Source organism: Elephas maximus, chromosome 4, assembly GCF_024166365.1.
Source record: "Elephas maximus indicus isolate mEleMax1 chromosome 4, mEleMax1 primary haplotype, whole genome shotgun sequence".
Classification (NCBI taxonomy): Eukaryota; Metazoa; Chordata; class Mammalia; order Proboscidea; family Elephantidae; genus Elephas; species Elephas maximus.
Genome location: NC_064822.1, coordinates 37409269 through 37436867, shown reverse-complemented (window position 1 = coordinate 37436867; position 27599 = coordinate 37409269). Strand labels below are relative to the sequence as shown.

The following is a 27599-nucleotide window of genomic DNA, read 5'->3' as shown; positions in this document are numbered from 1 at the left end:
CAGAAGAGATGGGTTGTTCCACCTAAGAGTAGACCATCTCATCTTGATAAAGAGTTGCTGTGCCTGGGTTTTTTTTTTTTTTTTCCATCACTTATGCATAATTCTTTATTAGAAAAGAACTCAACGATTTGCACTAGAGACCACAGAAGGAAGTTAACTCTGTAATTTTAGAACAGAAAAATTATACTTCATAGTAAGGAATTAAGCTTTTCAAGTGTCAAAAAAAAAAAAAAGGCAAGAAAGATTGAGAATCATTTAAGACAGTATTTCTCAAATTTGGCTCCTTGACTTTTTCCACAGACTTTTTTTAGGGGAGGGAGCTGCAAGTCTTATATAATTTTTTAGTTTTGCTGATATTAATTCAAATTAATAGACACTTGTTCAGGATTACCTGGACAACCATCTTATATAAGGATGTTGCCACATGATCACAGTACCTACATCTGTGTCTCTGACCTTGTGGCACCAAGTGGAGACCAAAAGTGCTTAACTTTTCATGTCAAGTTTCCCACATTGGGTCCTCAAACACTGCACAGAATTGTGGAACACTTTCTGTGACATCTGTGAGTCGTCAATGCTGAGAACATTGGTTCAGAGCCTAAATCTCAAGGTGAGAAGAGGTAGAGATGGCAAGGGGGAGATGCATTTAGTTTGAAAAAGTACATTCAAAATGCTTATTGATTTCGTAGTACAAACTCCATCAGGTCAAGATCAGAGAAATAATTTCAGCTGATGGGCAGTCACAGAAGACCAAGTATAGACTCATCCTGGGGGGCCAGGGATAAACATGATTAAAAACACTGGTTTTAGAGGTAGAGGAGTGCTGGCACATGAAGACACTTCGTAGGAAAAACATACCAAAAAGGGAGAATACCTTTCGGTCAGTGAGTGAATCCTAAGCCAGAACTCGATCTGGTCTTTTGGAACCCAAAAGGCAAACCCAGAGGAAACCCAAGACTGTATATTAACCTTCTTGGCCCTGTTTTCTGGGGCAAGTTGGTCTACTTTTTAATAAATGATCCAAAAGAAAAAAGCAGTTTTTGCCAAATATCATTCTCTTCCTCCCTCTACCCTCCCCCTTTTTTTTTTTTTTGTTTTTGTTTTTGAGTGAACAGTTTCTGTAGCCAGGAAAGAACAGTCCCAGATCCATCCACCAGGAAATTCTGTCATCATTTGCGATGCCATCCAGCTCCCAAGGGGACGTCAGCCTGGGGACTCTGTAATTATTCTAGAACCCCCATATCTGCTAGCCGCTTCAACAACTCTCCACTCTCTTCCAAAGCTATCAGATCAGAGCATCCACCGATACAATCTTTACCCATAAAATCTCAAGGCACTGTTCTTGTTCCTGTGAGCTGTTGGAGGTAATCTTGTATTGCGCTGGTGTCGCTGGTGGCTGTGATAGCAACAAATTCCAGGAGCCCTTTTTTGAAAGGCAATTCGGGGAGGATCTCTTGGGTCTTTCTGCAGTAGGGGCAGGTGGGCTTGATGAACACAACCACCTTCCCAGGGCGGATTTTGCTGTTCATAAACTCTTGTGCCATGCTGACAAGCTGCTATCTCCCCCAGAAGGGCTCCTCAATTGCAGAGTGTAAACCTGTGTGCCTGGGTTTTAAGCAGCAATCCTGCTGGGTAGAATAGTAGCTTACAGGTACGTATATCTTGTCACCCAGACCAAGGTTGGGTAGGTAGAAACTGGGGACAGCCCCTTCCAACACTCAAACCTGTAAAAGTCTCTTCCATCTTTGTATTATCAGTGTTCAGTATATATTAGGTAAGAAATCACTATATTATGAATTGAAATGGACATGGAGCATTGGAAAACTTTAAGGAAACAGATTGTAACACTCTCCACACCCCCATTTTCTAGAAGTAATTGAACTCCACAAACACAGTCATTATGAATTAAGTGATTAATCAGCTCCGTCAAAGAAAAATTAAATTAACAACTAGTTTTTCTGGTCCAACAACTGATCCCCTTCCTCCTCACCTTTTCTCACAGAGTTTTGAGTTCCCTCTCCACTGTGATGGGTGCTGTAGGAAATGACTGAATCGCTCTGTAGTGTTGCTGATGTGTAAAGTCATTCAGAATTGGGCTTTCCCACTCTGTATATTTATGTCAGTGCCTCTAGTAAGGATGGTTCGTCAAACACTCCTGGTAGTGAATAATTGAAAGTAGCATCAGAGTCTATAAATGATCTACTAATTATTTTTACTAAACTGAAGACTTGAAAGATAATACCCTCTTTTTGAGGAATTTCGTCATACAGCTCAGAAGAGATCATGGAAGAAAACCGAAGCAACATTATTTTCTCCGTTCACTAAACCACAGAAAACATATTTTGACAAGGATAAAACATTATTCAGGGCTAATAATTCCATATCTAAGGGTTAAATACTAATCTCTGTCTACATATATCTGTATACATATACACATATAATTAAAATGATGGACGTTTTGTTTATCTCTTTTTACCCCCACAACTCTTCCTGGCTTAGTGCATTGCTTTCTAGTATTAATAATTTTGATCAACATTATTGATCATGTAGTGATGTCTGTAAAATGTAGAGAAAAACTTGAGCCATGGCCTTGCAAAGAAGAACAGTAGTAGTTTTGGAGTGTAATTTTTTTTTTTCTTTTGCTGCCTGAAACAAAAACCACAGTTTTCTTTTGATATTTTATACTTTAGATATAAAAAATATCTAATGAAATTCTATGCATCCCTCTGTCCCATGACAACCTCCCTGTGGTGTTTTCTATTCACTGTCTCTTACTCAGGAATCTCTCTTCAACAGTGAACCTATCTCTTCCCTGTATCTTCAACTTTTCTCTCTACTAGCACTTTCCCTTCAGCATACCAGCAAACTGAAGCTTGTACAGATTCAAAAAAAGAAAAAAAAAAAAAAATAGAACCTCCTCTTTCTCATTTTAGCTATCAGCTTCCTAAGGTCACCTTCATGAGACCCTTGACCAGTGATGTCAAGTGGAACTATAATACAAGCCACATAAGTCAAAGTCATTTTAAACCTTCTTCTTGCTACGTTGAACAAGTAAAAAGAAATAGGTTAAATGAATTTTAATTATATACTCTAAATAAGCCAATAGTCAAAATATTATTGTTTCAATAAATAATATAAAAACACTATGAAGAAGATAGTTTGCATTTTTTGGTACCAATTCTTTGATATCATGTTTCATTTTTTACTTCCAGCACATCTTCATTCATACTATATTTTAAATGCTCAGTAGTCACATGTGTTTAGTGGCTGTCATGTTGGACAGTACAGCTCTACCTTACTATTCCTCATACCTTCACATCTCAACATCTGGCTGGCCATATTTTGAGCACTGGTGGTCAGAAACTGCAGCCTGGATGACAGTTCCAAGCCTTTACTTGGCCAGGAGAGGGCTTGAACAGAGATACTCTTCTTCTCTAGATTTTGACATGAGTATTTTCATGGTTTTATTCCTACCTCTCTAGTTATTTCCCAGCTTCTATTCTCCCACTTATCACTTAAATATTGGTATTACTTGGAATTCAGAACATGGATCTCTTTTCCACTCATTCTGTATACTCTCCTGAGATGGCTCATCCTGGCCATGAATTCGGGCACCAGCACTGATAACTCCTTCATCTATCTTTCTTATCCATATCAGTCTTCTTAATTTAACTTAGCAAAAACTAATTAAAATGCTATTATGTGCCAGGAATAGCATTAGGATTACAAAGATCCTGAGATAGACAACCGAAGAGATAATTTCTATATAATACAGTAAGTGTTGTAGTCAGAATGTGAATAGAATAATATGGGAACATAGAGGGGTGCCTGAAGGATCAGACACAAATGAAGCACAGGGTAAAGCTGGGCTAAAGAAGATAGAAGAAGGCATCTCCAGGAGAGAGAAATCTTGACCAAAGTAGGTAGAAATAAAAATGTGGTATATGCGGTATTATATTAAAACAGGGAGCCCCTGTGGCGCAGTAGTTAAGGGCTCAGCTGCTAACAGAAGATTGGTGGTTTGAACCTACCAGCTGCTTCATAGGAAAAAGATGCATCAGTCTGCTTCCATAAAGATTTACAACCTTAGAATCCCTGTGGGGCAGTTCTACTCGGTCCTGTAAGGTTGCTGTAAGCCAGAATCGACTCAACAGCAATGCATTTATATTAAAATGTACTATATGGAGGTTCTGCTTCCAGGTAAGATGGAGTAACAGGGAACAAATTCCTACCCCCTCCCCAAAGTAAACAAATATGGACAAAATATTTGAAATACTGATTTCTAATTCACTTAGCATCAGGCACCAAAGATATTGATCTCAGAGAGAGGGAAACAAACAAAGTGATACTGCTATGATTACTGCCTTGAGAGAATTTCTAGACTGTGATACAGAAAAGGGGAACCCAGGCAGAATCCTAAAGACTTCCCATCCTTGCTTCTGAGGAGCATTCTGACTGTATTTCTTCTAAGATAGATTTGTTCATTCTTCTGGTACTTCACAGTTTATTCCGTATTCTTTGCCAACACCGTAATTCAAAGGCGTCGATTCTTCTTCTGTCTCCCTTATTCATCATCCAGCTTTCGTGTGCATATGAGGTACTAGAAAATACCATGACTTGGGTCAGTCATACCTTTGTCTCCAAAGTAACATCTTTGCTTTTTAACAACTTAAAGTGGTCTTTTGCAGCACATTTGCCCAATGCAATACGTCGTTTAATTTCTTGGCTGCTACTTCCGTGAGCCTTGATTGTGGATCCAAGTAAAATGAAGTCTTTGGCAACTTCAATCTTTTCTGTTTATCATGATGTTGCTTACACTGTTGGTAGAATGTAAAACGGCACAACCACTTTGGAAAACAGCTTGACACTTATGTAAAATGTCAAACACATGCCTACTATATATCCAGCTATTCCACTCCTAGTATCTACCCAAGATGAATGAATGCATGTGCGTATATAAAGACTTGTACAGGAACATTCACAGAAGCTTATTTGCAATAGCCAAAAACTGGAAACAACCCAAATATCCATCAACTGGTAAAAGGACAGCCTCTGGTATATCTATACAATGGAATACCACTTACCGATAAAAAGGAATACACTTTTGATATGTGCTACCACATGGATGAATCTCAAAATAATTATGCTGAGTGAAAGTCAGACCAGAAGAGATCATATTCTATGATTCCATGTATAAAATCTATAGTGACTGAAAGCAGATTGCTGTTTTCCTGGAAATGGGGAAAAGAGAGAAAGAGAAAAAGGGAGGAAGTGCAAAGGGGTATGAGGAAACTTTTGGGGATGATGTACGTGTTCATGATTTTGATAGTGGTGATGGTTTTACAGGTATATACATATTTAAAACTTATCTAATTGTACACCTTAAATATGTACAGTTTATTATACGTCCATTACACCTCAGTAAAGTGGTTAAAAATGTAATCTGTGAAGAGAATGGACAGAAAATATATCTGTAAATTTAGATTAGAACCTGGACAGGCTTGTATGCCATGGTAAAGAGCTTGGGATTCTTGAAAGGGCTTTAAACAATGGTATAACGTGGTTGGGCAGTTTTGTGGAGGACTGGGAGTTGGAAAAATCATTATAAATTGTTGTAGAAATGGAGATAACAGGGAAGGTTAGAAATACTAATATGAGAGTGTTATGGATCAAATTGTGTTCCCCAAAAATGTGTCAGCTTGGCTAGGCCATGGTTCACAGTATTGTGTGATTGTCCACCATTTTGTGATCTGATGTGATTATCCTATGTGTTGTAAATTCTAACCTCTATGATGTTAATGGGGAAACCCTTGTGGTGTAGTGGTTAAGAGCTACATCTTCTAACCAAAGGGTCGGCAGTTCAAATCTGCCAGGCGCTCCTTGGAAACTCTATGGGGCAGCTCTATTCTGGCCTGTAGGGTCGCTATGAGTTGGAATTGACTCAAGGGCACTGGGTTTTTAATGATATCAATGAGGCAGGATTAGAGGTAGTTATGTTAATGAGGCAGGACACAATCTACAGGATTAGGTTGTGTCTTGAGTCAATCTCAAGAAAAAGCTGAGCAGAGAGGAGAGGGACCTCGTGCCACCAAGAAAGAAGCACTGAGAGCAGAGCGTGTCCTTTGGACCTGGGGTCCCTGCATTGAGAAGCTCCTAGACCAGAGAAAGATTGATGACAAGGACCTTCCTCCAGAACTGACAGAGAGAGACAGCCTTCCATGGGAGCCAGTGCCCTGAATTTGGACTTCTAACCTTCTAGAATGTGAGAGAATAAATTTCTGTTTGTTAAAGCCATCCACTTGTGATATTTCTATTATAGCATCACTAGCTAACTAAGACAGAGAGCATGGAAGAATGCAGTGTTGAGGATTTCTTCCAAGCTTGAGTGACAGAGTAGATAGTGCTGCCATTAAGTGGGTATGGGAATATGAGGACAGCATACACGTTTGCCTTTTTTTTTTTTGATATATTGACTTTGAGGGGCCTGTGGGTTAGTCATGTGGATCTGCTCTGTAGTAAGTTTGATGGGAGCTTTTAGAGAGATCTTCATTCAAAAGTATGGTAACCATCTCAACTCCTCGATCTTGTTCCAGTTCCTTTAAGTTGCCTTTTCCAAATGCAGAAGTATCAACCTCAATGCCTTTTTCACTAAAAAAAAAAAAAAAAACCATTGCTGTCAAGTCAATTCTACTCTTAATGACCCTATGGGACAGAGTAGAACTGCCCCATAGAGCTTCCAAGGAGCACCTGGTAGATTTGAACTGCCAACCTTTTGGTTAGCAGCCAAACTCTTAACCACTGCACTGCCAGGGCTCTTTTTCACTAAAAGAAGGTAACATTTATTAGATTTATCAGAAAGGATGTAATGTAGCAATAGAGAATACATGCTTAGCTCAGCTGCTGACTGCTCTTCTACTTGAGCCTCTACTAACTCTTTTTTGTTACCCTGCATGGTTTTCTGAGGTCCAGAGCACAGCCAGCTTATACTCAGTTTTGAATGAGGAATCTAATTCCTGACTCTGATGGCTCTAGCAGTATCTTTATGTAGCTCAATTTTTTTCTGTGAACTTGAGGTCTGCCAAACAAAATGATCCCTACCAAGACTTATTCATTGGTCATTTTGGCTAATTGTCCTCAAAGGAGAATAAGGCAGTGAAATCAGCTATTGGCTGGACTTTCAGCGTTGTAAGGAAGTTAGAGCTTGGCTTCTGCCATTGAAACTTTATTTTCACCACAAATTGACATAGGAGCATGCTTAGGTGGTACTAGGGAGCTGAGATTGCTTGTAACAGGACTCTGCTATCATTTCAGACCTGAACTTTCTATCTTTAGCCCTGGGAACCAAATCTATTTCCTAATTACACATGATTCATATACTGGGACAAAAGCCAATGTAGATGGGTTATGATAAATATTCAGAAAACAAATGCCAGATTTTATAGTAAGCACTTAAAACAGCTCTATATTAAATCATTGTAGAAGTCAAAAGCAATTGTTTTTTTTGTTTTTTTGTTTTTTTTATTCATATGAGTATTAAATTTACACAGTATTACACGACTTGGGGCTAGAGAAGGCTTTGAAAGCAAGACATTTTCGGTGAATATAGAAAGTAGATCTGCATAGATGACCACTATGAGGAGGACTATAAATTGGATATCATGAACCAAGATATCATGAACCAAAGTTGTTGGTCTTGCAAAATTCTATCATGAGATCTCTGATGTCGTTTCTATCGCCTAGGCCATGTTTTCCAATTACCGATCCTCCTACTTTGTTTTCAACTTTAGCATTCCAGTTGCCAGTAATTATCCATGCATCTTGATTGCATGTTTGATCAATTTCAGACTGCAGGAGCTGGTAAAAATCTTCAATTTCTTCATCTTTAGCTTAGTGTTTGGTGTGTAAATTTGACTAATAGTCATATTAACTGGTCTTCCTTGTAGGCATGTGGATATTATCCTATCACCAACAGCATTGTACTGCAGTATAGATCTTGAAATGTCCTTTTTGATGATGAATGCAGTGCCATTCCCCTTCAATTTGTCATTCCCAGCATAACAGACCATATGATTGATTTAAAATGTTCAATACCAGTCCATTTCCGCTCACTAATGCCTAGGATATCCATGTTTATGTGTTCCATTTCATTTTTGACGATTTCCAATTTTCCTAGATTCATACTTCATACATTCTAGGTTTCTATTATTAATGGATGTTTGCAGCTGTTTCTTCTCATTTTGAGTCATGACACATGAACAAATTTTAGGCCTTATGTTTTATGGGACATTGGAATGGGATGCCATCCCTTGGGAAAGCAGCAGAGGGAGTAGTGTCCTTATGAAGAAAGCCAGGTTTTAGGAAAGGTCGCATGGTGGTATATTCTTTGAAAAGTCTGAGGGTACAGGGTGCTTGTTTTATTTCCTGATAGAATGAAAGTTGGCAATGTATTTTAAACTTTTGGGAGGAAAAAGTAGCAGCATGAGGATAAATCCTTGTGGGGTAGAGTTGACACTTGGATTAGATTGCTTTTTGTAAATGAAAGGAATGTGAGAGATGGTGAAGTTAAGCCCCATTAAGTTTTCAAATAGAGCTGGCAGTCAAGTAGTACTCTCATGACAGACTAAACCTAGTGAATCATTGGAATCATATGGGGAGTGATTTTGGGTCTCACTTTAGACCAGCTAGATGGGGCCTGTATTTTACATAAGGTTCTCAGATAATCCTTCCTCTCCTCAGATAAATTTTTGTGAAGCCAGACTAATCCATGTTTTAGAATGTGCCTAATACTGGGAACCACAAAGCCTCTATCATGTTGACTATTGTACTTGGCAATGACTGCCAGGGGTAGGATCTTAGCAGTCTAGAATCAGTGGTTTCAGTCTCATGCACCCCTGATGGTAGTTGAGTTGTGGGATGGGCCTCAGAGACATGTAGGCAGAATTAACCCAGCTATCTCCTGGACATGTCCACCAGACAATCCTATTCCATTGGAGAGGGGGGTTAGAAATGCATTAGGTTGTAAGAACATAGAAAACTTTACTTAAGTGACTTAAAAAAAAATAGATGAGATAAACCGTTATGGCATAGATTCAGCAACTCCAGCACTGTTAAGGTCAAGGACTTAGGGCTTTTCTTGGTATTTGCCTCATAATTCTTACCTCATGGTAATAACATGGCTGTCGAAGCTCTGTACATTTTAAATTCAGGGCAGAAAGAAGGTAGAAATGGAAAGGGGAAATGTTTTTGACCCTGTCATTGTCACGTGGATAACCTTGGCTGCTAGAAATGCTAAAATATTATTTAACTTTTAGAGTCAGGCAAGAACAGGTTTATGACTGGAGTGAGCAAACATATTTGCTACAGAAACTCAAAATCGACACGTTTAAAAGTAAAATCTAATTTTCTTCCAAAATCTGTTCCCCACTTTAGTTTTTGGCACCTGTTTGGTCTCAATCAAAAGCCTAGAATTCATCCTTAAATCCTTCTTCTTTTTCTGCACTCATTTCTTTTCCTCGTCCATTTGGGAAAAAATCCTATTAAAGCATGTTCTTATATTACTCTAAATGTCTTCTCTTGTTTATCTTAATTATTTATCTCACTCTGATTTAAGGTCATGCTTTTTTTTTTTCCTCTTAATTTTTAATAGTGCTTCCAGGTTCAATCTATTGCACTCTACTGTCTATACTGCCACTAGATTATATTTTCTAAAATACAAATGTGGTGGACAGACATCTACTTTGCTTAATTTCATCAAAAGCGTATTTGCCTCAAATTTCTTATCATGAAATGAGTTCATCATGATCCTGCTCTTGCATAACTATCCTACTGCCTTCTTCACAGCTACACCAAGCATTCTCAAACTCTGACAAAATGAACTGCTTGTGAATTCAACAACACAGTATCCTCTCATTCTTGGGTATTTTTCCAAACCTTGCTCCCTCTGCCTAAAGTCACATTCCATGACATTTTTTTGCCTGCCCCACTCCTTTTTATCATTTCCAACTGAGTCAAAGTATCTCTTCTGGGATGACTTCCCTTAGAGATAATCCCCTCATGCCCCAATCCCCTACATACACGCATAGATGTTACACTACCATTTCTGTATGTCAATTCATCTCCTCAACTAAAGACTGAATTTCTTGAGGCAGCTGTAGCGTCTTATTCATTTGTGATTTCCCAACACAGAACAGGCACTTAATAAATATATGTTGAGTGGATAATTGAACAAAGAACATGTGCAATTATTTAAATGCCAAGTGCTGGGGATTTTGAATGAATTATTTTTCCCTCAGAGCTATATGCACTCCATTCCATTAAAAAGCAGATTTAAATAAAATATCAGGGGAATATGGTTTTTTTTAATGATAGCTTACATTTGTGCTAAGAATATTACAGTATTTCTAGGTTTTTTCATATCAAAAATGAAGGTACGTCCTCAAACTATATAAAGTGACTTTATCTGCGAAGAATTAATCTGGGCCAAGCATTTGCCATATTTTAGTGGATATATAAGTGTCTTTTGTCATATTATACCAGAAATATAGTTCTCATAAATGAGCAGACTATGCCTTAATGTGTCTGTCTTTTGACAGGTCATTTTGGTTTATGGAATCTGCTCTGAGTAAGACGTTTAGGTTTCCTGAGAAATTTATTTATGTTTCTCAAACCAATGTGCTTTCAAAAAAAAATTTTATGAACATTTTTATACTGGGGAGGATAGTTGAAATCAGTGGGGAAAGAAATTAATAAATTTGATACACAAATATAATAATCACTGTTGCCTTAGTAATGGACTAAAGTTTAGTAGGTATAATGCATACCTCCTTAAACTTGAATAAGTAATGATGAATACACACTTGCATCTTGAAAGAAAATATTTGAGAAGGTACAATATGTAAAAACAATGTATTTTAGCATAAAATTATAAAATACCTAGCACCTGTAAAAACAACTGAGTGACAAGTAACTCCTAGAATTTATAGAATTATATGGCAGATGTTTATCAAATGCTCTGTAAGATGACAAGCATTATAATTAACAGCATTGTCAAATACAATCCTCAAAAGCTTTTCTAGTTATGTGAGACTTGAAAAAAGCCTTTGGATTTTATTTTTTTTCATTTTTAGGATGGAAGTATAACATTAAAGGCACAACCATTAAAAGAAAGTTATGAAGAAAACAGGATTCAGTATACTTCTGGTTGATTGAATGATTTTTAGAGCCTCCCTTTGTGAATTGTTCACTTTCTCCCATTAAAACAGAAAAAAAAAGTTGGACTTCCAGTGCTGCTGATGTAGAGTAAGCCTGCTCTGACATTTCTCTCCTACTGATTACGACTAATTATGAAAAAAAAAGCTGACCTGAGGTCCTTGAAAAGTAAATAATTGCAGGTGGATATAGGGCCACCATGAGTCGGAATCTACTCAACAGCAATGAGTTTGTTTTTTCTAGTTTTTATAGGGAAGAATAGCTAAAACTTGGAGAGCAACCAGGACAGTGGCAGTGACCATCCTGTATCCTGTTTTTGTCTTGCCTCCTTTATCTATGAGATTTGACCCAAGTTTGTGCTAAGTCAAGAAACTGCATAGCAGGCATAGACAGCAACAAGTACAAGAGAAACACCTGAGGACCAAGAAAAGGGAACCTCTAAACCAGAGAATGTGGAGGGGAAACATTGTGTTCTCTCACTCTCTCTCTGTCCCTTTCTCCATCTTCTGTCATGAGGCCAGCCACAGGAAGGAAACTGCACTGCCATCTCAGTGAGGGACCTAAAACCAAGGGAAAATTGGTTTCTCTGTATACACAAAGAAAGAAAAAGGGCCCTACTTGTTTGGAAAATGGAGAAAATCTACATTTTTTTTTTTTTTTTTCATTTTTGGCTGGACTCAGTCACATGGAACTTTGTGCAATTTGGGAGGATAAAATTCTGAAAGAACTTTATCTCTCTGGCCAGATGAACCAATAAAAGGGGCCACTAGGAAACAGTGTTGAGAAAAATTTGGAAAGAACAAGAAAAGGGGATACCCTAATTTAGTGTATGAAATAAAACAAGTTTCGGGTTAACTTTCAAGCTGCACATATGTCAAACACACCCAAAGACCTGCAGGAAAGGCTTTGAGAACTGAATTATCATATAAACTATTTTCCAATTGTCCAGGCTAACTCCTGAGTGCCTTATGGGAGGGGCAGACCCAAAAAGTATAGACAAGGCTTTGAATACTGGACTGGCAAGAACATGGCTCACAAAAGAAGAGATAAAACTTGTATTGATTACCCGATAACATGAAAATATTAACATTCTCCGAAAACCAGAAAAAACCAAACCCATTGCCATGGAGTTGATTCCAACTCATAGATACCCTATGGGACAGAGTAAAAGTGCCCCATAGGGTTTCCAAGGAGCAGCTGGTGAATTTGAACTGCAGACCTTCTGTTTAGCAGCCCAACTCTTAACCACTGCACCACCACTCCAGAAGACTTCAAAACAGGGCTTCCAACCAGTTCATTGTGGTTTGAACTCCTGCTGAGAATTTGCTTTTCTAACAACTTCCCAGGTGATGCTAATGCTGCTGGTTAGGGACCAATTCTGAGAACCACTAGTACAGCCAAAACCAAAAACCAAACCCATGGCTGTAGAGTCAATTCCGATTCATAGTGACCCTATAAAACAGAGTAAAACTGCCCCATATGATTTCCAAGGAGCAGCTGGTGGATTTGAACTGCCAGCCTTTTGGTTAGCAGCTGATCTCTTAATCACTGTGCCACCAGGGCTCCACTAGTAGAGGACCCAGAGTCTCACAATACAATAATCAGTGTGTCCAACCTGCACTCTAAAATTTCCTGACACCCAAAGAAACAGGAAATCTGACATATTCTCAAGGACAAGACAATCAACAGATGTTAACCCCAAATAGATGTTGGGGCTATTGAACCAAAACTTTAAAGCAAGTATTGTAACCACCCTCAATGAGGAAAAGGTGAACATTCTTGAAAAGGAATGGAAAGACAGCAGTTCTCAGCAGAGAAAGAAAAACTATTTTAAAAGAACCAGATGGACATTTTAGAACTGAAAATTATAATATCTAAAATAAATTATACACTGGATGGGCTCAATTATGAAATGGAGATAACAGAAGAGTCAGTGAACTTGAAGCTATATTAAATGATCTAATCTGAAAAATAGACAGAAACAAGATTTTCAAAAATGAACAGAACTTCAGGGGCCATGAGGCAGTATTAAAGTTTAACATTCATTAAAGTCCCTGAAGGAGAGGAGAAAGAATTTTTTAGTTATTAAAAAAAAGAGTTTAAGTGTATAATTCAGTGGTTTTTAGTATATTCATAGGGTTGTGCAATCAGCACCAATATCTAATTAAAGAATATTTTCATCATTTCAAAAAGAAACTCCATATCCGTTAGCAGTCATTTCTCATTACCCCCTCTTCCCTGACCCTGGCAACTGCTAATCTACTTCACGTCTCTATGGATTTGCCTATTCTGCAAGTAGGGGTTGGCAGAGAATTGTCAGACAGGTCATGTAATGAAAATTATCTAAGGATACTGCTCTTGGGGAGCTCCAACTTTGTCTCAGTGGCTGCTAGGCTACAGGTTTTATGTCAACCATGACTGAGATGATGTTGGTTTTCGAGGCTGCCCTGGAGCTAGGAAAAACCCAAACCTGTTGCCACTGAGTGGATTCCAACTCATAGCGACCCTATAGGACAAAGTAGAACTGCCCCATAGGGCTTCCAAGGAGCGCCTGGCAGATTCGAACTGTCGTCCCTTTGGTTAGCAGTTGTAGCACTTAACCGCTATGCCACCAGGGTTTCCGGAGCAGGAGGATAGAAATAAGGTGAGTTAAAATGCTGTAATGTTCACTGATCTTGGTAAGATTCAGCCATTCCAGCTTAGATGAAAAGGAGAAGTTCCTTGAGAGATACAAGCTCACTCACGAAGAAAGATTCAGTATACACTCAAGAAGAAAACAGTAACCTAAATAGGTTTATGTTTATTAAAAAAAAAAAAAATAGAATTCATAGTGAAAATCTTCCATGAAAGAAAACTCTAGGACCACATGGTTTCACTGGTAAATTGTATCAAATATTTAGGGAAGAAACAACACGAGTTGTACACATTCTATTCCAGAAAATACAAATGTAGAGAACACATCTCACCTTCATTGTATAAGGGCAACATTACCCTAATACTAAAACCACACAAAAATAAAATATGAAAACTATTTTTATTTTACTTTAGATGAAGGTTTACAGAACAAACTAGTTTCTCATTAAACAGTACACGTATTGTATTATGACATTGGTTAACAACCCCACAACATGTCAACACTCTCCCTTCTCAACCTTGAGTTCCCTATTACCAGCTTTCCTATTCCCTCCTGCTTTCTAATCCTTGCCTCTGGGCTGGAAATGCCCCTTTAGTCTCATTTTATGGCCCTGTCCCATCTTTGGCTGAAGGGTGAACCCCAGGAGTGACTTCATTACTGAGCTGAAAGAGTGCCAAGGGCCATGCTTTCTGGGTTTCTCCAGTCTCTGTCAGGCCAGCAAGTCTGGTCTTTCTTTTTGAGTTACAATTTTATTCTACATTTTTCTCCAGCTCTGTCCAGGACCGATAGACTAACATTCTTTATAATCATAGACACAAAAATGTTCAATAAAATTTTATGAAATTGAATCCAGCCATATATAAAAAAAAGATAATACATCACAACCACTCCAAGAATGTGAGGCTTATTCAATGTTTAAAGAGCAATTAGTGTAATTCACCATGTGAACAGAATAAAGAAAATGCACATGATAATCTGATGAAAAGCATAGGACAAAATATATATTCAAGATAAAAACCTCAGTTAACTATGAACTTCTTTTACCTGATAAAGGGTATGTACAAAATACCTATGGCTAACATCATACCTAATGATGAAAGAATGAATACTTTCCTCCTTAGTTTGGGTACCAGGTGTCCACTCTTACCATTCCTATGCAATGTATTACTAGAAGTCCTAGCCAGTACCAAGGGTAGATTACCCTATAAGCAATGTACCCATGGGCTTACTTGTGAGTCCAAAAACGGGTGGTATTGTGCAGTATAGATTAGTAAGTAAGCACAAGTAAGCCCATGCATACTTTGCTCACTGTAAGCGTGTGTGTCCCTTACTGGCTAATCTGCCCCTGGCCAATACAAGAAGGTAAGAAACAGAAACAGAAGGCCTACTAATTGGAATGGAAGAAATAAGCCTGTATCTATTTGCAGATAATATGATTGTCTATGTAGAAAATCTCAAAGAATTTATGAAAAAGCTAGAATTAGTAAAGGTGTTTGTCATGGTAGTGGGATGCAAGGTCAGTGTAAAAATAAATTCTATTTCTATATAATGCAATGAACAATGGGAAATTGAAATTGGAAAAGTAGTACTGTTTACAATACAATCCAAGTAAATACTTGCGTGTAAATCTAAAAAATACATGTGCTGAATCTGTATTATGAAAACAAGAAAACAGTGATAAAGATATCAAGAAGACTAAATAAGTGAAGTGTTATTGGATTGGAAGGCTCTCTCTCTCTATATATATATAGATATATTTTATTGTGCTTTAAGTAAAAGTTTACAGGTCAAGTCTGTTTCTCATACAAAAATTATGCACACATTGTTTTACATTCTACCCCAGATTTCCCGTGTCCATTCAAACAGCTTCTGTCCCTTTCTGCCTTCTCATCTCGCCTCCAGAAAGGAACTGCCCATTTAGTCTCATGTACCTACTTGAACTAAGGAGCACACTCTTCACGAGTATTATTTTGTCTTATACTCCAGTCTAATGTTTGTCTGAAGAGTTGGCATTGGGAATGGTTTTAGTTCTGGGTTAACAGACCGTCTGGGGGCCATGTCTTCTGGGGCTCTTCTAGTCTCAGACCATTAAGTCTGGATTTTTCACTAGAATTTAAGTTCTGCACTCCACTTTTTCTCCTGCTCCATCAGGGATTCTCTGTTGTATTTCCTGTCAGAGTGGTCATTGGTGGTAGCCAGCACCATCTAGTTCTTCTGGTCTCAGGCTGATAGAGTCTCTGGTTTATGTGGCCCTTTTTGTCTCTTGAGCCAATATTTTCCTTGTGTCTTTGGTGTTCTTCATTTTCCTTTGCTCCCGATGGTTTGGGAACAATTGATGCATCTCAGATGGCTGCTCACTAGCTTTTAGGACCCCAGACGCCACTCACCAAAGTGAGATGCTAAATATTCTCTTAATAAAATTTGTTATGCCAATTGACCCCACATGTCTGTCAGTTTGTCTTACTGTGGGGGCTAGTATGTTGCTGTGATGCTGGAAGCTATGCCACTGGTATTCGAACACCAGCAGGGTCACCCATGGTGGACAGGTTTCAGCTGAGCTTCCACACTAAGACAGACAAGGAAGAAGGACCCTGAGGTCTACTTCTGAAAGGAATCATCCAGTGAAAACCTTATGAATAGCAGCAGAACATTGTCTGATAGTGTCGGAAGATGAGCCCCTCAGGTTGGAAGGCACTCAAAATACAGTGGGGGAAGAACTGGCTCCTGGAAGTAGAGTCGACCTTAATGACGTGGATGGAGTTAAGCTTTCGGGACCTTTATTTGCTGATGTGGCACAACTCAAAATGAGAGGAAAGAGCTGCAAACATCCATTAATAATTGAAACATGAAATGTAAGAAGTGTGAATCTAGGAAAATTGGAAATCATCAGAAATGAAATGGAACGCATAAAGACTGATATCCGAGGCAATAGTGAGCTGAAAGGGACTGATATTGGTCATTTGGAATCAGATAATGATATGGTCTACTATGCCAAGAATGACAACTTGAAGAGGAATGGCGCTGCATTCATCGTCAAAAAGAACATTTCAGGATCTATCCTGAAGTGCAACACTGTCATTGATAGGTTAATATCCATACGTCTACAAGGAAGACCAGTTAACACAACTATTATCCAAATTTACAAAACAAACCACTAAGCCAAAAATGAAGAAACTGAAGATTTTTTACCAACTTCTGCAGTCCGAAATTGATCCAACATGCAATTAGGATGCACTGATAATTACTGGTGATTGGAATGCAAAAGTTGGAAGCAAAGAAGAAGGATTGGCAGTTGGAAAATATGGCCTTAGTGATAGAAATGATGCCGGAGATTGCATGATAGAATTTTGCAACACCAACCAATTGACTCGATGGCACTGGGTCAGGGTTTAGCCACTTCTTCATTGCAAATATCTTTTTTCATCAACATAAATGGCCACTACACACATAGATCTCACCAGATGGAATATGCAGGAATCAAATCGACTACATCTGTGGAAAGAGACAATGGAAAAGTGCAATATCATCAGACAGAACAAAGCCAGGGGCCGACTGTGGATCAGACCATCAATTACTCGCATGTAAGTTCAAGTTGAAAGTGAAGAAAATTAGAACAAGTCCACGAGAGCCAAAGTACAACCTTGAGTATATCCCACATAAATTTAGAGACCACTTGAGAATAAATTTGACGCGTTGAATGCTAATGACCGAAGACCAGACGAGTTGTGCCATGACTTCAAGGACATCATACATAAAGAAAGCAAGAGGTTATTTAAAACCCAGAGGAGAAAGAAAAGACCTAAATGGTTATCAAAGAGACACTGACACATTTTCTTCAACAGTTAGTAGCTAAAGCAAAAGGAAAAAATGATGAAGTTAAAGAACTGAACAGAAGATTTCAAAGGGCGGCTCAAGAAGACAAAGTAAAACATTATGATGACACGTGCAAAGACCTGGAGATAGAAAACCAAAAGGGAAGAACATGCTAAGCATTTCTCAAGCTGAAAGAACTAAACAAAAAATTCAAGCCTCAAGTTGCACTACTGACGAATTCTACAGAGAAAATATTAAATGACACAGGAAGCATCAAAAGAAGATGGAAGGAATACATTCAGTCACTATACCAAAAAGCGTCGGTCGACGTTCAACCCTTTCCAAACCAAACCAAACCTGTTGCCATCGAGTCAATTCTCACTTGTAGCGACCCTGTAGGACAGAGTATAACTGCCCCATAGAGTTTCCAAGGACTGCCAGGTGGATTCAAACTGCTGACCTTTTGGTTAGCAGCCATAGCTCTTAACCACTACACTATCAGGGTTTCCTCAACCATTGCAGGAGGCAACATATGATCAGGAACTGATGGTACTGAAGGAAAAAGCCCAAGCAACACTGAAGACATTGGCAAAAAAACAAGCTTGAGGGAATTGATGGAATAACAATTGAGATGTTTCAGCAGAAGGATGCAGCCCTCTGTGCCAAGAAATTCGGAAGACAGCTACCTGGCCAACCAACTGGAAGAGATCCATATTTATGCCTATTCCCAAGAAAGGTGATCCAACTGAGTGAGGAAAATATCAAACAATATCATTAATATCACATGCAAGCAAAATTTTGCTAAAGATCATTCAAAAGCGGCTGCAGCAGTATATCGACAGGGAACTGCCAGAAGCTCAAGTCGGATTTAGAAGAGGACATGGAACCAGGGATATCACTGCTGATGTCAGGCGGATCCTGGCTGAAAGCACCAAACCACCAAACCTGCTGCCGTCGAGTCGATTCCGACTCATAGTGACCCCATAGGACAGAGTAGAACTGCCCTATAGATTTTCCGAGGAGCACCTGGGGGATTAGAACTGCCGACCCTTTGGGTTTTTTTTTACCCTTTGGTTAGCAGCTGTGGCACTTAACCACTACACCACCAGGGTTTTAGAATACCAGAAATTTGTTTACTTGTGTTTTATTGACCATGCAAAGGCATTTGACTGTGTGGATCGTAACAAATTATGGATAACATTTTGGAGAAGCGGAATTCTAGAACACTTAATTGTGCTCATGAGAATCTGTACATGGATCAAGAGGCAGTCGTTTGAACAGAACAAGGGGATACTGTGTGGTTTAAAGTCAGGAAAGGTGTGTGTCAAGGTTGTATCTTTTCACCACACCTATTCAATCTGTATGCTGAGCAAATAATCCGAGAAGCTGGACTATATGAAGAAGAACAGGGTATCAGAATTGGTGGAAGACTCATTAGCAAACTGCATTATTCAGACAAGACAACCCTCCTTGCTGAAAGCGAAGAGTACTTGAAGCACTTACTGATGAAGATCAAACACCATAGCTTTCAGTATGGGTTACATCTTAACATAAAGAAAACAAAAAATCCTCACAACTGTAACAATAAGCATCGTCATGATAAACAGAGAAAAGACTGAGGTAGTCAAGGATTTCATTTTACTTGTATCCACAATCAACACCCACAGAAGCAGCAGTCAAGAAATCAAAAGACACATTGGAATGGGAAAATCAGCTGCAAGGTATCTTTTTAAAGTGTTAAAAAACAACAACATCACCTTGAGGACTAAGGTGCGCCTGACCCAAACCATGGTGTTTCCAATTGCCTCATAAGCATGTGAAAGCTGGGCAGTGAATAAGGGAGACTGAAGAAGAACTGTTGCCTTTGAATTGTGGTGTTGGCAAAGAATGTTGGATATACCACGGACTGCCAGAAGAAGGAATGAATCTGTCTTAGAGGAAGTATAACAAGGGTGCTCCTTGGAAACAAGAGTGATGAGACTGCATCTGACATACTTTGGTTATTTTGTCAGGAAGGATCAGTCCCTGGAGAGGGATATTGTGCTGGGTAAAGTAGACGGTCAGTGAAAAAGGGGAAGACCTTCCATGAGATGCAATGACACAGTGGCTGCAACAATGGGCTCAAGCATAGCAACAAGTGTGATGATGGTGCAGCACCAGGCAGTGTTTCTTGTACATAGGGTCCCTATGATTCGGAACTGACTTCACGGCACCTAACAACAACAACATGCCGGTTGACCTAGATATTCCCTGAAACCATGGTCCCCAGACCCCTGCCTCTGCTATTCTGTCCCTTGAAGTGTTTGTTGTATTCAGGAAACTACTTAGCTTTTGGTTTAGTCCAGTTGTGCTGACTTCCCAGTGTTGTGTGCTGTTCATTCCTTCACCTAAGATAATTCTTGTCTGCTTTATCTAGATAGTGAATACCCAACTCCCTCCCTCCCCACCCTAGTAACCATCAAAGAATGTTTTCTTCTGTGTTTAAACCTTTTCTTGGCTCCTTACAACAGTGATCTCATAAAATATTTGTCCTTTTGTGACTGATTTCACTCAGCTGAATGCCTTTCAGATTTATCCATGTTACATTTTGCAGATTCATTGTTGTTGTTTTATCTTTGGGTGGTATTCCATTGTGTGAATATAGCATAATTTGTTTATCCATTCATCCTTTGATGGGCACCTTGGTTGTTTCTTTTTGCTACGGTGGGCAGTGCTGCAATGAACATGGGTGTGCATGTATCTATTAGTGTGAGGGCTCTTATTCCTCTAGTGTATATTCCAAGGAGTGAAATTGCTGGATCATACATCTATTTCTAGCTTTCAAAGGAAGCGCCAAATTAATTTCTAAAACAGTGACATCTTATATTCCCACCAGCAGTGTATAAGTGTTCCAGTGTCTCCACAACCTCTCCAACCTTTATTATTTTGATTTAATGCTATCTTGAGATGGTATCTCATGGTAGTTTTGATTTGCATTTCTCTAATAGCTAATGATTGTGAGCATTTCCTCATCTGTTAGCTGCCTGAATGTCTTCTTTGGTCAAGTGTCTGCTCATATCCATTGCCCATTTTTTAATTGAGTTGTCTTTTTGTTGTTGAGATTTTGCTGTACCTTGTAGATTTTTAGAGACTAGACCCTGATCAGATATGTCCTAGCCAAAATTTTTTTCCCAGTCTGTAGGTTGTGTTTTTACTCTTTTGGTGAAGTATTTTGATGAGCATAAGTGTTTGATTTTTAGGAGCTCCCAGTTATCTAGCTTCTCTTCTGGTGTTTGTGCATTGCTAGTTGTTTTGTATTCTGTTTATGCCATGTATTATGGCTCCTGCCGTTGTCCCTATTTTTTCTTCCATGATCCTTATCATTTTAGATTTTATATTTAGGTCATTGATCTATTTTGAGTTAGTTTTTGTGCATGATGTGAAGTATGGGTCTTATTTAATTTTTTTGCAGATGGATATACAGTTATTCCAGCACCATTTGTTAAAGAGGCTGCCTTTTTCCCATTTAATGGACTTTGGGCCTTTGTCAAATATCAGCTGCTCATATGTGGATGGATTTATGTCTGGATTCTCAATTCTGTTCCATTGGCCTATGTATCTGTTCTTGTACTAGTAGCAGGCTGTTTTGACTACTGTGGCGGTATAATAGATTCTAAAATCAGGTAGTGTGAGGCCTCCCACTTTGTTCTTCTTCTTCAGTAGTGCTTTACTTATGCAGGGGCTCTTCCTTTTCCATATGACCTTGGTAATTTGTTTCTCTGTCTCATTGAAAAATGTTGTTGGAATTTGGATTGTGATTGTATTTTATCTGCAGATCGGTTTGGGTAGAATTGACATTTTCATGATGTTGAGTCTTCCTATCTATGCATAACGTATGTTTTTCTACTTATGCAGGTCTCTTTTGTTTTCTTGCAGTAGTGTCTTGTGGTTTTCTTCGTATAGGTCTTTTACGTCTCTGGTTAAATTTATTCCTAAGTATTTTATCTTCTTGGGGGCTATTGTAAATGGTATTGATTTGATGATTTCCTCTTCGACGTTCTCTTTGTTGGTGTAGAGGAATCCAACTGATTTTTGTAAGTTTATCTTGTATCCTGCTTTTTTTTTATCTTGTATCCTGATACTTTGTAGACATCTCCTATTAGTTCCAGTAGTTTTTTAGTAGATTCTTTTGGGGTTTTCTGTGTATAAGATCACATCATCTGCAAATAGAGATACTTTTACTTCTTCCTTACCAATTTGGATGCTCCTTATTTCTTTTTTGTAACCTAATTGCTCTGGCTAGGACCTCCAACACAATATTGAATAAGAGTGGTGATAAAAGGCATCCTTGGCTGGTTCCTGTTCTCAAGGGTAATGTTTTCAAACTCTACCCGTTTAGGATGATGTTGGCTGCTGGCTTTGTATAAAGGCCCTTCATTATGTTGAGGAATTTCACTTCTATTCCTGTTTTTATGAGAGTTTTTATCATGAATGGGTGCTGGACTTTGTCAAATGCTTTTTCTGCATCAATTGATAACATCATGTGGTTTTTGTCAATTGTTTTATTTATGTGATGGATTACATTGATTGTTTTTGTAATGTTGAACCATCATTGCATACCTGGTATGAATCTCACTTGGTCGTGGTGAATTATTTTTTTAATATGTTGTTGAATTCTATTGGCTAGAATTTTGCTGAAGATTTCGTGTCTAAGTTCACGAGGCATATTGGTATGTAATTTTCTTTTTTTGTGGTGCCTTTACCTGATTTTGGTATCAGGGTTATGCTGGCTTCATACAATGAGTTTGGGTGTATTCCATGTTTCTCTATGTTCTGAAATGCCTTTAGCAGTAGTGGTGTTAACTCTTCTCTGAGAGTTTGGTAGAATTCTCTGATGAAACCATAAGGGCCAGTGCTTTTTGTGTGTGTGGGGGGGAGGGAAGTTTTTAAATTACTTTTTCAATCTCTTCTTTTGTTCTAGGTTTATTTAGTTGTTCTACCTCTGTTTGTGTTAGTTTAAGTAGGTAGCGTGTTTCTAGAAATTTGTCCATTTCTTCTGTTTTCAATTTTTTTAGAGTACAACTTCTATAGTATTCTGTTAGGATATTTTTAATTTCATTTTGGTCTGTTGTGAAATCGCCCATCTCATATCTTACTCAGGTTATTTGCTTCCCCTCCCGTTTTTCTTTTGTCAGTTTGGCCAATAGTTTATTGATTTTGTTGATCTTTTCAAAGAACCAGTTTTTGTTCTTATTAACTCTTTCAATTGTTTTCCTATTGTCTATTTCATTTAATTCTGCTCTAATTTTTATTATTTGCTTTCTTCTAGTGCCCAAGGGCTTCTTTTGCTCCCCTCTTTCTATTCGTTCAAGGTGTAGGGTTAATGTTTTGATTTTGCCCCTTCTTCCACTTATTGCTATAAATTAACCTCTGAGCGCTGCTTTTGCTTCACCCCAAAGGTTCTGGTAGGATGTGTTTTCATTCTCATTTGAGTTTGTGAATTTCTTTATTCTGTCCTTAATTTCTTCTAAAACTCAGTAGTTTTCGAGTAAGGTGTTCTTCAATTTACATGTATTTATTTTTTTTTCCGTGGTTTTTCTGTTATTGTTTTCTACTTTCATGGCTTTATGGTGAGAAAAGATGCTTTGTAATATTTTGATGTTTTGGGTTCTGTTAGGGCTTGCTTTATGGCCTAATATGTGGTCTCTTCTGGAGAAGGTTTCATGTGCATTGGAAAAGAAAGTATACTTGGCTGCTGTTGGGTGGAGTGTCCTGTGTATGACTATGAGATCAAGTTGGTTGATTGTGGCATTTAGATCTTCTGTGCCTTTATTGAGCTTCTTTCTGGATGAGCTGTCCTTCACAGAAAGTGCTGTATTGAAGTCTCCTATTATTATTGTGGCACTGTCTCCCTTGGAGCTGTTGTTGAATTTGAACGGCTAACATTTGAGTTAGCTGCCTAGCCCTTAACCATCGCACCACCATAGCAAATCGCAAATTAAAACAATGAGATACCACTGCACATCTATTAGGATGGCTAAAATCCAGAACACTGACAACACCCAATTCTGGCCAGATGTTGAGCAGTAAGATGCCTCCTTCATTACTGATGGGAATGCAACATGATACAGCCGCTTTGGAAGAGCATGTAGCAGTTTCCTATAAAGCAAACATAGGTTTATAACATGAACCAGCAATTTCGCTCCTAGATGTTTGTACAAAAGAGCTGAAGACACGTGTCCACATCAAAATCTGCACACACATGTTTATAATAGCTTTATTTTTAATTGCCAAAAACTGGAAGCTACTGAGAGAGTATGATCTTACTGATTTGTAAAAGCCCCCCCAAAACACAAATCATCCATTAATTAGAATCTGAATGATGCATACGTAATTATTCAATTAAATAACTAGAGTCCTATTTTACCTTATTAGCTTCCCGTTAGGTTTTAAGAAACAATATTTAGTGAAATCCATTACGAATTTAGGAAAGTTGACAAAGAAATTGCCAGAGTCAGAACCAAAATGAATGTCAATTATAATTTTTACCGTAACAATCTTGAGATTTAGACTTACTCTCTACCACCTGAGAGAACCTGTCCAATTTCACATACCTGTGTGTGCAAGAGAAGTTTTTGCAGGATGGCAGACCCTGGAAATGTGCCTTCATTGGATTAGGCTGCTTGAAATGATTGGCAATGTTTCATCCTGCTGATGATCCATGCATCACTGACAGAGGATTTTACAACCCCAAAAATGATTTCCTAGAGCCAGATCTTGGTGCACTGTAAAAATGAGATAGAGATAGAATAAAAAAAAAAAAAGAGACAGCTATACGTTTGTATATATAGAGAGAAGGGAGAGGGAGAGGGAGAAGGAAAAGGAGAGAATGCACGTGAATATATCAAAATGAGTATCATCTTTAAAAAGCTTCGAGCTCTGGAATTAAATGTGTTAAAGTAAATGTCCTCTCCAGGAGATGTACTGATTGACAACTCTGCATGGTGCACTAAAACATATATCCACATACCACTGTTTTATGGTTGCGAATTTCAGTTTGGGGCAAAAAATAATAAAAGTTGTTAACACTGCAAGAGATATTTCATGCCAGTTCATACAAGCTACATTTTCAACTCCATGCATTCTGTTATTTGACTATTTTGCTGTTCTTGTTTCTGGGTTTTTTTTTTCCCCCTTGTATAGATGGTGACAAATTAGAGATAATATACAACATTTAATTGAACTATGGCTGATACTTAATTCTGTAGCTCTAGAGGGCAGAAGATTTGTAGCTATTATATAAATCTTCAAAAATTTCAGTTTTAATTGTTTCATGGTAATTGTTATTATGCAATCTTAGCTTCATTTATTGCCAACACTCCCTTAACTGCATATGCCATTTTATTTTCAGTGGATCTTGCATTCAAGAGGATTTACATATTCATCATTTGTAAACTCCCATTATAAGAAACCAGATTATGGATGTATTTGTAATTCATTTTCATAACCATTTGCCTCACTTTTATAAAAAATAAAAATACAAGCAATATGGACCCAAGTTTTTAAAAATTTGTTTAATTTTTCTTAGATTATTTATTTATTCATTTAATTAAACAAATATTTATTGAATACCTATGTTGTGCCAAGAATTTGTCTAGGAAGTGAGACAGTAATGAACAAAACAAGTAATACATCTCTTTGTTCATGGAGCTTACTTTTTAGGTGGGGGGGGGCAGGGAAGGGAATAAAGAAAAGGACACTACATAAAAAAAATAGTAAATATATTTTATGTCAAGTGGGGATACGTACTATGGGTAAAAATAAAACAGAGGACTGAGATAAGAAGTGCCAGAGGTGAGGACAGGATAGAGAACTTTTAAACAGGTTAGTTACATATGATCTCATTGAGAATGTACTATCTGAGCAAAAAAACAAAAGACTTGAGGGAGCAAGTCATGTGTGTTTTGAAAGAAACCTTAAGTGCAAAGTTCCTGAGGCAGGAATAAGCCTGATTTGTATAAGGAAGATCATGGGAAGAACTTTTGCTTTCACATCATGTAGGACAGAAACTCAATGAAAGATTTTGAGTAGAGGAAATACAAGCTGACTTACATATTTAAAGATGCCCCTTGAGGACTAAAGTGTGCCTGACCCAAGCCATGGTCTTTTTAATTGCCTTAAATGCATTGAAAGCTGGGCAATGAATAAGGAAGACTGAAAAAGAATTGATGCATTTGAATTATGGTGTTGGTGAAGAAGGAACACATCTGTCTTAGAAGAAGTACAACCAGAATGGTTCTTAAAAGGGAGGATGGAGAGGCTTCTTCTTACGTACTTTGGACATGTAATCAGGAAGGACCAGCCCCTGGAGAAGGACATCATACTTGGTAAAGTAGAGGGTCAGCAAAAAAAAGGAAGCCTTCAATGAGATGGACTGACACATTGGCTGCAACAATGGGCTCAAACATAAAAATGATCGTGAGGTTGGCGCAGGACCAGGTAGTGTTTCGTTCTGTTGTATATAGGGTCACTGTGAGTCAGAACTGTCTTGAAAGCACCTAACAACAGTGAGATGAGGGCAGTAACAAGAGAACAAAGTAAGAAGACATTACTATAATTCAGAAGGAGATGATTTTCCCTTGAACTGGAGGAGTAGTAGTTGTGGAGATGGTAAGAAGTAGTCAGATATTGGGTGCACTTTATGGATCAAGTGAAGATTTGCAAGTGAAGATCTTGGGAGTTAGAGAAATAAATGAGTCATGGATAATTCCAAATGTCCTTCCTGAACAATTGGAAGAATGGAGTTGTTATTAATTTAGATGGGGAAGAATATGAGAGGAGAGGGTTAGGCCAGACAGAATCCAAATGTTTAATTTGTATTGTTCTGAGTATTCTTGCCATGAGAGTATGGAGAAGCATGAGAGCTGGCAGGGGAAAGACTATAATGATTGACCTTTTTGAGTAAACTCTGTAAGAAAGGAAATGAGGACCTGATAAGAATGGAATGAATTGAAAAGATTGTAGAATCATTGGATTGTAGGGCCTGCTGCAGTCAAAAAATTGTTAAGAGCTGAGATACTACAGGAAGTGAGCCAGAAAGATAGGAGGTGCTGTTTGGAGAGTGGACACTTGAAATCAAGATAAAGGAAGTGTTATCTTTATCAGTAATGATAATACTTAGGAGCAGTAGCAGAGATAGTTCATCAGTGTCCTCCTTCAAAGTCATCAAGAAGAAGATATCAAGAAACTGAGAGGCAAGATGAAAGTGAATATTCAAATTAAAAAAAAAAATGACAGTGATCCAAGAGCTAAAATCAAGGATTGCAGAGAAGTGCATGGGTGTCTGTAGATGACTGCAGTAAGTTGGCAGAGTGAGGAGTATTGCCTGATATCAAGAGATGCAAAGCTGGAGTGTTTAGGAAGGTGAGATGGAGAATTATCTGACAGTGGCAATAGAAGCAAGAAGGACACTTAGTTCACCTTCAAGTGCTGTGTTGGGAGGAATGTGGGATAGAAAACAGGCACCATTTGAGAGGGCTGAATGGAAAGTAGTTCCAGGGCTTCCAATTAAAAAGGATACCGTATGTTGCTGTATGTTATATTTGACACTTGTACAATTATCCTTCTAATTACAGGCTCTTAGTTCAACATTCAAGTGGGTTACTCACTTCTGTGGAGACGTGGAAGGAAGGTTTGGTTTTTGGGCTTGCTAGATCTGATTAAAATACAAAAGTTCTAGCATAGTTTTGTGTGTGTGTGTGTGTGTGTGTGTCAGTCTTTCTCTCTCCCTTCTTCCCTCCTTCTCTGTCTCCCTTCTCACACCTTCATCTGTGTCACTCTCTAATAAGGTTATGTAAAGATGAGATCACCATAGAGAGGAATTTGGAGAAAAAGTCTTTGTAGAACAAATGTTATCCTTTTAAGAAATACAAGTATCTTTCCAGTTGCACCTGCATCTATCTCA

General features: G+C 38.2%; 1 protein-coding gene and 1 pseudogene across 1 annotated transcript in view; one reads left to right on the top strand and one right to left on the bottom strand.

The window, feature by feature from the left end:
- The window catches only part of MALRD1 (MAM and LDL receptor class A domain containing 1), a 958969-nt gene that overhangs the window by 68169 nt on the left and 863201 nt on the right, over nucleotides 1-27599 (top strand). The gene's annotated exons all lie outside the window — the stretch shown is intronic.
- On the bottom strand, nucleotides 1224-1544 carry LOC126074939 (glutaredoxin-1-like; annotated as a pseudogene).